Genomic DNA, 12,073 nt, shown 5'->3' with positions numbered 1-12,073 from the left:
GCCAGCAGGAGCAGGGCAGGGATTGTCCCCTGTACTCGGCACTGGTGAGGCTGCACTTCAGGTGTTATGTTCAGTTTTGGGCCCCTCACAAGAAGACATTGAGGGGCTGGAGCGAGTCCAGAGAAGGGCAGCGGAACTGGTGAAGGGTCTGGAGCACAACTCTGATGAGGAGAAGCTGAAGGAGCTGAAGGAGCTGAGTTTTTAGCCTGGAGAAAAGCAGGCTCAGGGAGCACCTTACCACTCTGTAACTGTCTGAAAAGGAGGCTGTAGCCAGTCTTCTCCCAGGTAACAAGTGACAGACAGGGTGAGAGCAAATGGTCTCAAGTTGCACCACGACTGGTTTAAGTCAGATACCAGATTTTTTAAATTTTTTTTCATGGAAAGGGCTCTCAAGCATTGGAACAGATTACCCAGGGAGGTGGTAGAGTCACTATCCCTGGAAGGGTTCAAAAAACATGGATATGGCACCTGAGGACATGATTTAGTGGTGAACATGGTGGTGGTGCTATGTTGACCATTAGATTTGATGATCTTGATGGTCTTTTCCAATCTTAATGATTTCATAGTTCTATGATTCTGTGAATGTTTCCTACCATAAGAAGGAAACATTTCATGTGAGAGTGAAGGGTGTCCTGTGAAAACCACCAAGCTCGACAGACTGTAGTCTGCATGCAGAATACATAGAGGCAATCTTCAAGCAAAGCCCTTCTTACCATCATTCAGAGAGAAATCATACCGGTAAATCATACCATAAATCCTAAGCACAACACAGATTCTAAGTATCAATTTCATAATACTTGCAAGGTGCTGAATACCCAGGAATGCTTGGTAATAAAGGAAAAAGACAATTTGCATTAATATTTTTAACAATGAAAGGCAAAACAGTCTCCTGAGTAACTTTAGTTTTATCCTGTCCATCAACAGCAGCAGCTTGGACTTGACCTCATTCTTGACCCAGAGTCTCAAAACACTTTAAAGGGGTACCTGTAACTGCATCCCATTGGACAGAAGCAGCCATACAGAGATGTCATCCTATGGCATGTCCTTGATGCAGCACAACCCTCCTCAGCTTGAAGGGTTTCTCCACTTCGATTTTTTGGTAGGACAAGACCCTACAAGACTTGCCTACAAATAAAAGAAGCCTATGATGCCTGCACACTTAATTGTATTTCTGCAGGCTATAAAACTCTTGCTCTACTCATTTTAACAAACTACCAGATAGTTATGCCTGAAGAGAAATTCCCTGTCAGGGAAAAAACCCTATTCATCCAACTTCAGTAGCAAATGCAAATAGCTAATTAACCTTATCTCCATTACACTGTCCTGACTCTGCAATACATCTGGCATGGAAGCAAGTATTTTTTTGCCTTGTCCAAGTCTTCTCACATAAGTACAGAGCCTACACTCAACGGGCTCTGAAGCAAATCTGACCAGCAAAGATTTAGCACGTATGTACAGGTTATACACTCTGATCAAGTCTCTAAATGCATACCTCTGCACGCCATTCCATCATCACGTTATTGGGGAAGAAACAAATTGTCAGACGCATGAAGGAAACTGTATTTAGCAATCTAGTTACAAATAAAGCTGTATTTGTGTACTTAGGAGAGACAAATAAGCAAACTAGCCAGATCCAGCTCATGTACACATAATCAATCCAAGGCAAATAAATATACTCTTTCACCCACCAGCTTCTTCCCCTAAAAGACATATGTGCCCGAACTATGAGATTCAGCATATCACCTTTTCACAGTCTGTTTTAAATAGAACACTTTTTCCTTGGCCAAAACTGACAAGGATTAGGGAAAGCAAATTGGACAAAAGGTCACATTATAGTGAAATTGAAATATTTATCAGAAGAGCTATTTCTGCCAAGGAAGATAATCACAAAGGTAATGTCTCCTTTGATCCTTAATTGACCTGCATGTTTTTAATTAGGAAGCAGGGGAATTAACCTAAAGCTAATTACAGTCTTCGTTTTACAAACCTGTAAGTGAGTAATTTTATTCACATAAGTATTCCTTAGTGAAGTTATGCATGAACAAATACGTTTGTAGCTTCAGGGGAATAGGTCTTGAATAACTTAACCTTTTAAAAACTTTTAAGTGGCTACTTTACAAATATGCCTTATATACAATCTATTTTATATTTTAGGGTTTAGATGTGAAATATTTCTGAACACCAAAGAATATTTCTTTTTGTGTCAGCAAAACAGCAACAGTTATTTTTGTGTTAAGGAAGTAAGTGGTAGCTTTAAAGAACAGACATTTTTAATTATGTGCCTTTATTCATCCTGGTCTGCAAAACTGCAATCTTTTGCTTAATGGCATCACAGAGTAGAGGTTTGTAGCAATGCATTTTTACTTCAGCACTGAATTAATTTTAATGTGTAACACAGTCAGTTTCAGGGAAAAGAAACTTCCTGTGTCATTCAGGTCCCTGCATACTACAATTCATTCAGTACTGGGAAATCTTCCTGGAACATGTGAAGGGTGAACCTACTCTCCCCATTCTCTCCCCAGGCTCACATTGCTGCTCCAGTCTCTTCATTACATTCAGAGTTTCCAAACTCTGCAGACCCATATCTGCAGTCCTGCAAGGTGCCACAGATGACTCCAAAATACCAATTATACGAGGCTTGGAATCGTGACCGTGACTTCCATGCAAATGTCCTCCCTGCTGGCCACTGTACCACCAGATGAGGACTTGCTCTGCATCCTGACTCCAACAGAAAATAACTCCTTCAGCCTGCTTTCCCAAGGCAGTGTTTAGCCTTTCTTATCTGTGGATAAACACGTCTGCCAGACCCTCACTAGTAAGTTTTGAGTCTATTGGCCAATTAAACCAAATCTGACAGAGGCTTGGAGGCCTAAGAGATATTCACTGTGACAAGCAGCAGAAAAGCAGGCAGCTGGGCTGAGCATACAGCCCCCACGAGTGAGCCTGTGAGAGAAAGGCCGGAGCAGTGACAAATTGGGGACCCCAGCCTTGAGATACAACACCAAAAGAAAGAGGTTCCTTTGGGTTTGGCTGCTCATCACAACCCTGCAATGCAGGCTGTGCATGACAGCAGATAAAACATACCGCCTGTATTGCCAGAGACACAGACGCATGCTCCTCTCTGTGCACACTGTGCAAGCACTCACACCTGGGTGTGCATGCACACTCTGGCAAGGGCTGATCATAAAGAATAATTGATCACATAGGAATTTTTATTTTTTTTTTACAGCTTGATGAGGTGTTGACATATTAAGCAGAGAAAAGTAAACTCGGTAATCTGACACATGAAAAAACTGGTATAATGTAATCAAACACTACATTATTAAGGTATTTTAGTTACCTCAAAGTAATTTCCTTATTACAAAAGAGTCCAGCACTTACAGATGCTGAAATAGATAAATCTTTTCTCCTTTAAGGCACTCAGAAGAACAAGGTTGTTGATATATAGCACAATGGAATTCATAGATATCATCAGATTGTTACAATTTCAAGACTTTTCCAAAACTTATTCTATAACCCTCATTACATTTTTACTACCTCAACCAAATGCAAAACAGCAAGAGGAAAGAGCTCACCAGAACCAAGCCCAATCCAAAACGTGCATTAGGCAAAAAAACCAGCTTGAGACATGTGAACCTTAGATTAAACCACAGAGTTTTTTTAAACCAGTTTCCTCCAAGTTTTGCCTATCAGCAGCAAGATTCCCAATTTGAGACAATTTAAAACCAGCTCATATCTTCTGAAAAGGAACAAAAATCTGAATGGAAGTAAGTCTAAGATATATTTTGTAGTTTGCTTTATGGGGTACCACAAATAGGTCTTACTAATTTGTTTCTGTTCTATATTTGCAGTATTTACAGCACAAAGATCAGCACATTTTGGCACATATGAGTCACATATCAATATTGTCTCTAAGTCCTCACCAACTTCTTAAGTTTGAGTAAAGACAACCAAGATAACCATGATGATTTATATACTATCCTATCCTTGCAATTACCTTAAGATTGCTAGGAAATACCTGTTACAAGTTTTTAGAAGACTTTTCTGGCTTGGCCCATACTCTGTTGGAAGGCTGTAAACTACTTAGGATGGCTGCAGTTAGCAGCAGCAGCACATGCTGGAACCAGAGGCAGCCCATTGCTCTCCCCTGCACACTGCATCAAGTATCACATTTGTAAGACAAAGCAAAGCAGCCCCTTCCCCACAGGATTTACAGTCTGGACAAGCGCTTTGTAGTCAGCATCAAGCAATCAGCAGTTAAGACACAGCTCATAAACCTTCTAAAAAAAAGTTCATCTTATTTCTTGGGAGTAGTAACACATCATTTCCCACCTGAGCATCAGACTTCCTCATTGTTTCCTTACACCTGGCAACAGATATTGTGTCTTACTTACTGAAGGTCTTGTTTTGTAGGAAACAATACACAGGGAGGAATGACAGAAACAGGCAAGAAAGACTAGATGCTGGGAACAGCCTTTGTGAATCTGTCAGTTTACATCATCACCAATCAAAGCTCTTTAAAAGGGAGTTTCAAAACTTGAGGGCTTGATTCTGTCAAGAGATGAATGCTCCAGTCTTGCTGCAGCAAAGGCCCCAGCACATGCATCTCTTTAGATTAGACAAGTGCACCAATTAAAGTGGACCCCCCCCTCATATCCTTAAAATTAAACATGTATTTAAGTGCCAACTTGAAGCCAGAGCATTCAGCATACTGACCCAGAGGAAGGACTGCTATAAGTCAGGATTACACACACAGATAAGTACAGACACAGCTATCCCAAAGGCCTGAGGGTCGTTTTTCCCTGATTGCACAAGTGTCAATCAAGGGCAGCTCAGCTAAAGCCAAGCAGGGCAGTAGGTTGTGGGAAGAGAGCCAAGGTCCTTAGGTTGTGTTTACTGTGATGGATTCCTTATTTTGAAATAACTGCAAAACTCTTTCCTAACAATGCAAAATTTAAACACAAGAACCAGAGAATCTTCTTACAAACACATTATGAATCCATCATATCACTCTAATAGTAAAATGTTACTTGGGTTTTTGCTTGCTTTCAAAAATCTCTGAAAGAAACGCACTCCCTGCACATGCAGCCTGTGCCAGTAAAAGAAAGGAGGAATACCTGGTGCTGCAAAGCCATGCTAGTCTTCAGAGGAGATTTTGTCCTCTGCAGGCAATCACACGGTAGCCACACTAAGCACACTGCTTCCACGAGTTACTCCCAGAGACTGTAGCTTTTAACATCCTAACTCTAATATGCCTGTCATTCAAAATTCTCCATTCTCAGAAAATAACTGTCTCTGCTCATTTCCCTCCTCTTAAGCTACATCTCAAGCAAAGCAGAAGAGAGCATTTTGGCCTGAACACACTGGAAGTTTATAAAAGCATGAATGGGACAGAGAGGAACAGAGACCAATTCTGCAATAACTCTATGTCAAGACATAGGTACTGTCAAAAGTTCAGAATAAAATGCTATGGGGTTTGACACAGTGTAAAGTTAAGGCTATGAAATTCCTTCTCACAGCACATTGTTAAAAGTTTACATAGGGTCAAGGGGCAATCAGAGCAGTTAATGGAAAGGAAAAATCATTGAGTGCCATAAAGACACATGCTCTGCCTTAGAGAGCATCCAAACTGCAAATCAATGCATGCTGAGAGAGGCTTCTGGAGAATTATCCTTACACGCCTATCTTATTTTCACTCCCCCTCAGGCATCGCTTTTTGCACCGTCAGACCCAGGACGCTTAGACAGACCCCCGGTTTTATCGACAAGAGGCTCCTAAACAGTGACACTTTCTGTAATTTACATTCAGCAGATGCTTAAATCGAGAGGTTTAACGCTATGTTTCTGAACGGCATCACCGAAGACATGGACTGCTGTAATCCGGCCGGTAAATCAGAGCCCATGTCAGTCATCACGGGCGACAAAGTCTGTGAGTTAACAATACCGTACCAGATTCCCGCTTCCCAAGGGTTCACAGGGCCCTCCGTCGTCCTCAGCTACAAAACAAGATGTACCTTGACAAACCGGCGCTTTGATTTAAAAGTTCATTTCGGGAGCGCTGCAGATCGCCAGCTCCTGACCTGCACGTATCGGGATGGTACCAAGCCAGGCGCAGCGTGTGCCCGGAGAGAGCGGGTCCGGCACCCGCCTGTGGCCGCTCGCCCCGGGGCGAGCTCGGGGCAGCCTGAGGCGAGCGCTGCGAGCCGCGCACGGCACTGTACGGGACAGCACGGCAGGGGACAGCACGGCAGGGGACAGCATGGGAGAGGGGCCGGGACGGGAGAGAAGCCGGGTGGCCGCGGCTCCCGAGCGCCCAGCGGGGCTGGAAGGCACCGGCCGCGTTCGGGGCGCTGCCCCCGCAGCACTCGGGGCCCCCGGGGCTCGCAGGCCCGGCACCCCCGGGACCCCCCTGGATCCCGGGCCATCCCGGCCGCGCAGGTGCCCGCCCGCCCTCCGCAGCATCTCCGCGCCGCAGCACCCGCTCCCCGCCCTGCTCCGGCTCCTCACCGTCCTCACCGCCTGCCAAGGCTCCGCGGGGCTGCCTCCTGCGCCGGGGCTGCTGCCGTCTCCTCCGCCGGGGCTGCCGCCGCTCCCAGCGCTGCCGCCGCGCTCGCCCCCCGCCCGCCTCTGGCGCACACCCCCCTTGCCGCCCGGCTCGCAGCCGCTCTGCTCGGGCTCGGGGTGGTTTGGGGCTTTCTCCCCTCCTTTCGCCCTCTCCAGCTCCCACTAGTGCTCGCACACCCGGCCAGCCGGACGAGGATTCGCCGCCTCCTCCTCCTCCTCCTCCTCCTCCTCCCGCCCCCCCGCGGCCGCCGCTCCCCCGGTCACTGCCGGCTGCGGAGCCCCAGGGCCGGGGCTGCACGGGCCGGTCCCCGCTGTCCGAGCATCACCAGCCCGGTGGCCAGCCGCCCCCACCCCCACAACACCCGCACAAGGGCCCGAGCTTGGCTGGCGGGACGGGGAGATTGAAGAGAAGCGAAGCAATTACTGCCAGGATTAAATTAACAACCGAGATAAAACGGACAGCGTGGGAACAGGCGACTGAAAGATGAATCGCCGATACATTGCATAATGTTTAGAGTCACAGCAATAATTTATTACTAAGTGTAGGCAGCAGCACACCCCGATGTGGATACTCCTGCTGCAAGTTGTATTACATCCCACAGGCAGGCAAGTACCATCCCGTGCAACCTTACAGCCCAGGCTTTTTAACCTCTATATTATCTTATTACTGCCTCCCTCTTTTTTATGTTTGACTGAAAGAAAATAATAGATAAACCAGCAGTTTAAGTTATCATATTAGAAGTTTATGATGACAATTTAGTCCATTAATAACACGTTATGATGGGGAAAATGCAAATTTAAAATGGTAATGTTCAAGGGATGACTACATTAGCAATTTAGTGTGCATCAAGAGTGCACTTTAAAACAGAGGTGTAGCAACCTCAGTGCACTGACTGCAAGCAGTAAGCCAAAAAATGCATCCTGGGAGTGCACCTAATGCACCGTGGGGTCAGCAGGCATCCCCTGCACAAGGTGAGGCTGCAGCCAGTGCAGACACCTTGGCCTGAGCACCAGCAGTTTCACATGGCAAATCTACTGAGCCACACTCACTAGTCAGGCAGACATCAGCATAACCTCATTGAATTTCAGTTTCTCACACTCAAGTTAGCATACTCTCTCACTGCTCAAGTGGGTTGGTGAATTAATGCTATTAATTCACATACACAGGAGCTAGTCTATCCCCCTTTAACTCAGAATGTTTAATTTGCAGAATATTACTCCAATATTTTGGGCCAGGGACACAGAGGAGAGGGCAGACTACCTCCAACTGCATGTCTCTGTTCTTAGGCCCATACCTATCCTCTCCCTGCTACAGTAGGCACTTTACAGCTCCCACTTTACCACAACCTCAGTTAATAATAGAGACTGATGTGGTGGAAGTCTTACTACTAGCCAAGGCAAATTTGGAAATGATGAAAAACTAGCAGAAATCTTGTTCCAGCAAGATTTTTGCAGTGGTGTTTTGTGAAATTGTTGTATTCAAATTGTCCTTGTACACTTCATGCTCCACACTTTTTTGGCCTGTGTCCTAGCCACAGCTCATTATAACACAGGTATATTGTCTATTGTGAACCCAAGGTTTCCCTCTCAGCAGAGATACTTCAATTTTCAATTGGTTTCTCTCTTCTGTTTATCTCCTATAGGTAAAGAGAAGACCAAGGCAAATAGTGGTACTGCCTCTCCTAGAAAACAGCTGAGTATCTACTGCAGTTACACTGACAAGAAAAAAACAGAAAACTCAAAGTGAAAAGAAAAACACACCCTCAGGAAGTAATAAAGAGAGGGATGAAAAGGCAAAGAAGACATAAAAACAAATAGGAAAGGAACAAAAGGAAGGTGTAACTGAATTAAAAGTGCCATAAAGTGAAACAGTTGGCAATGAGAAAGAGGCCTCATGGACACCTTTGCTTCACACCGACAAACTGAGAAACTGAAAAGTGTAGTTTTCTTTGAGACACCAAAATAATTAACTCTTTACTGAGTATCTGTGAAGAAAGGATTTGTGCTGCAGCACTCCAATGTCAGTGTGCAGCAGAAAGGGGAAAGATTTTTACCACCTTCCTTGAAAACATACAGCAAACCTTCAAAAATGAGTGCCCTTCTTAACCATGATGAATCAGCAGCAAGAGAAAATATGCAGACCTAGAGTGAGCTCTAATGAAGGCATCACAATTTCTCTCTTTCTTCCCACAAGCTCCAGTTAATCTCTTCTAACTGGATCATTTCAGCTACCATTCTCTATCTCCTAATTATATCAGACCTGATTATAACAATACTTGAATGAAAATGCTCAAAATATCAGGGTCCCAGTGACATTACTGAAAAGGAGATGTAGTGTTGCCTGACAAGACACTGTTGAGACTGCTGGGTAATTAACTAAATCTTCTATCATTGCTAAGGTAAACACATGAAACCACAAAAATGTTTGAGCCTCCTAGCAAAGCTTTTGCTGTGCTTTCACCTTCCTGACCTCTAAGTGTTGAGCGCTCCTCTGCAATTTCTTCTCTTGCTACGTGTTGCCAGTGGAGGAGAATCCCCCCTCCTACCCCCCAGCCACCCTAAACACATTCAAATAAACCATCCAGTGGAAAAACAAATAGTGTGTGATCTCTTCACCTTTTGTCTATGTTTAGGAAAGACAACATAATCACATAATCCTTTCTATTTTAGAAGCAAATTCTCTCGTGTGCTTTCCAAGACAGTAGTATTCTCTCTGTTTTGTAAAGAGCCTGGTGGTTTTGTGCTTTATTTGTTTCTTCTCCTTGGTAAACAACTTCGTGGAGTCTGTTTGTCTTTCAGTAGCCCTGTGTATTTCACAAAGGAACAAACACACACATGCAACCCATTTATTCCCATTTCCATAACTGTTGATCAGACATTATGATTTTCCTACTGCACCAAAGCTGGGAGTTTCAGTAATACAGAAGGAAAAAAAAAAAATTATCTTGACAGATTAAATAGAGCTTTTTCTTTACCATACAGCCAGGGTAAGATTATTTCACAGCATTCTTACACTTCCATAACACAATTACATCTCATTTTCAAAACTCTATACCAAACTTCACTTGCCTTTGTTTATTCACAGATTACAGCTGATGGCTCTCCACCATCTGTTTGCTGGAGTATAGTGTCTGTAGTGCCGTGCTGTGATTTTCAAATCAGCCCTTAAACTGTGATAAACAGAATATCAAAAACCTTCATCATCCAGCTAAAAATTACTCAGGAAAGAGATAATTAGCACTTACACAATGTCAAAAATACCCCTTACACAATGTCAAAAATGCTTTTTCCTATCAGCTAATATAATATACTGATCACCTACACAATATCTATGTAATATTCTTGTAAAAATCCCCAAACACGTAAAACACATTTTAATTGCCGGAACTTGATTCAAACATTATAAATAAGCATAGCTTGAGTCTGTGGATATGCAGCACAGTCTTGTTTCATATTTGCTGTGCAAACTCTAGAAGCTTAGGATCAAATTCACTTCTCATTACCTCACTCCGCCACAGGATACACACGTACATATATGTGTTTAAGTATGTAATACACTGTGAGTAAAACACTGACAGCCCATCTCAATAAAATGAGAGGAACAAGAAGAAAGGGTACATGCTTCCCATGCGAAATGGTAATTGTGAGAGGGACAGAGAATTGGAAAGAACATAAAAGGCACTATATTTGAACAAAATTATTTAAGACAGCCGTTCCCAAACTGAGATCCAGGGACTAACTCCCTCCTGGGGAGAGCAGCTGGCTGGCTGCCGGCCTCAGCATCTTTCACCAGCGAGAGGAGCCAGCAGTCAGCCATAACATCCTCCACAAGTTTTCAGTGTGCTGGAGTCCTCTTCTGAATTTCTGGCATTCACAATCCCTATTGATTTAAGTGGGGCTTGAAAGCCATCAGAACTGAACACTGGACATCTTTACTAAATAAGAAAGTTTACAGTGCTAAAAATCCTCAGAGTAAATTTGAAAAAAATAAAAACCAGAAGACTGTCTCTAGGACAACAGCAGTGGGGAAGAATGCCCTCCAATTGAAAATAAATCTGTTTCCTGTGATGTTTTGAGCTGCAGTTCAACTACTCAGCCTTAAACTGCAGACAAAACATCCTGGATTTTGGGCACATCCCAAAGCACCCACGTACACCTTGCTGATAGCAGTACTGCTCCCAAGTCCAGTAAATGGACTTGCACAAAGAGCTCTTGGCATGCCTAAGGTTTCCAAGGACTTGGACCACAGACTACACTTTCTTGTGGATTTTGTCATTGTTTCTCCAAACTTCAGCAGTATTTCATAGCTTCTGCCCTCTGAACCACTAACTATTTTTACAATATGGGTTAATCCCTTTTTCAGTTTAAAGAAACAGCTGAGATAGCAAACTTTAACAATTTCGTATTCTAAACTCTAATTAGTTTAATGTAATGTTATTTGTTCAGGAGTGTTTCTCCTTTAGTCAAGTTTCAGTATAATCCCAATATAATCCCCAATGTTTTTTTCCCTTTTACATCTCATACTTCTCTGAAACGTTTTAAATGTTTTGATCTACTAAACACTTGCTGTGTGCCTTGTTTTTTGCTCAGTATTTGCTTTGATCACTTCTTTGAAACTTAATCCAACAGGTGTTATTTTAATTAAAAGCAAGTCTGTCATCGTTCTTTTATAATAATTTCATTTCATTATTATGGAGTATATTTTATGCTTTTTCTTCCTCTTAAAATTCCTTTGTTTGGGACTCACATAATAGGCATGATTTTTATATTAACTGTTTGTCATGTCTATATAGGGTGTGCATATATACTTATTCTTCCTGTACTGTAATGTTATTTGATCTTAGTGGGATTTTCTCTTGGATTGAAACCCTTGAAAGGAGATGGACCTTCTGGAGACCATAAAATGACCAATTTAATGCAATAACAACAGCAGTTTTCCATGAATGCAGCTGTGTTGTCACAGGGCATAAAATTTGACCTTTCGCACAATGACAGCAAAAGTTCTCGGTATTCCCTAAGACATCAAAACAAGGATCAGGGCTCAGTCTTGAAGCAACCATAAAAAGTTCTTGGAACAAAACTGCTTGAGCTATTTTACTTTTATGCAGCAGGTCATACAACTGCCTGGTGAAAACCTGATGAAATCTGCAGAGTTTGCACAGGGAAAGGTACATTTCTTTGTTGGGATGTTCCTTTGGTCATGTTTTGCCTTTTCTAAGTATGTCAGGCTTGACTGGAAAAATGGGAGTAAGAAAACTGTGGATTTCTACAGCAGGGACCCACCCAAGGCAAAGAAGCCTCATGCTGAGAGACTGCTTCCTTCTTGCTGTGGGAAGGAAAAGTGTCTCACTTTATTTTAGATTGGGTGCCCTTTTATTTGCAGGTACCCATTTTTCCAGCCACAGGCTCAGCCATACAGTGCATTTCTCTCCTATACCCAAAATGGAATATATAAAACCACAAACGGCATTCATTAACTCATAAAAGGATCCTTTTCATTTGCTCACTCT

The 12,073-nt window shown here is 43.2% G+C and overlaps 1 protein-coding gene across 6 annotated transcripts in view; it reads right to left on the bottom strand.

Annotated features, from left to right (window-relative positions):
- The window catches only part of BMPR1B (bone morphogenetic protein receptor type 1B), a 235,325-nt gene extending 228,585 nt beyond the window's left edge, over positions 1-6,740 (bottom strand). For 3 of the 6 annotated variants that reach the window (XM_058838508.1, XM_058838507.1, XM_058838514.1), the window contains exon 1: positions 6,507-6,637. The gene's annotated coding sequence lies outside the window, so the exon portion shown is untranslated. Of the gene's footprint in view, positions 1-6,506 lie in introns of all 6 variants that reach the window. The other 3 variants (XM_058838509.1, XM_058838510.1, XM_058838515.1) reach the window with 2 other exon arrangements.
- Between the last annotated feature and the right edge of the window lie 5,333 nt (positions 6,741-12,073).

This window comes from Poecile atricapillus, chromosome 4 (assembly GCF_030490865.1).
Source record: "Poecile atricapillus isolate bPoeAtr1 chromosome 4, bPoeAtr1.hap1, whole genome shotgun sequence".
Classification (NCBI taxonomy): domain Eukaryota; kingdom Metazoa; phylum Chordata; class Aves; order Passeriformes; family Paridae; genus Poecile; species Poecile atricapillus.
Note: the sequence above shows the minus strand (reverse complement) of the source record. Positions and strands in the feature narration are given on the sequence as shown.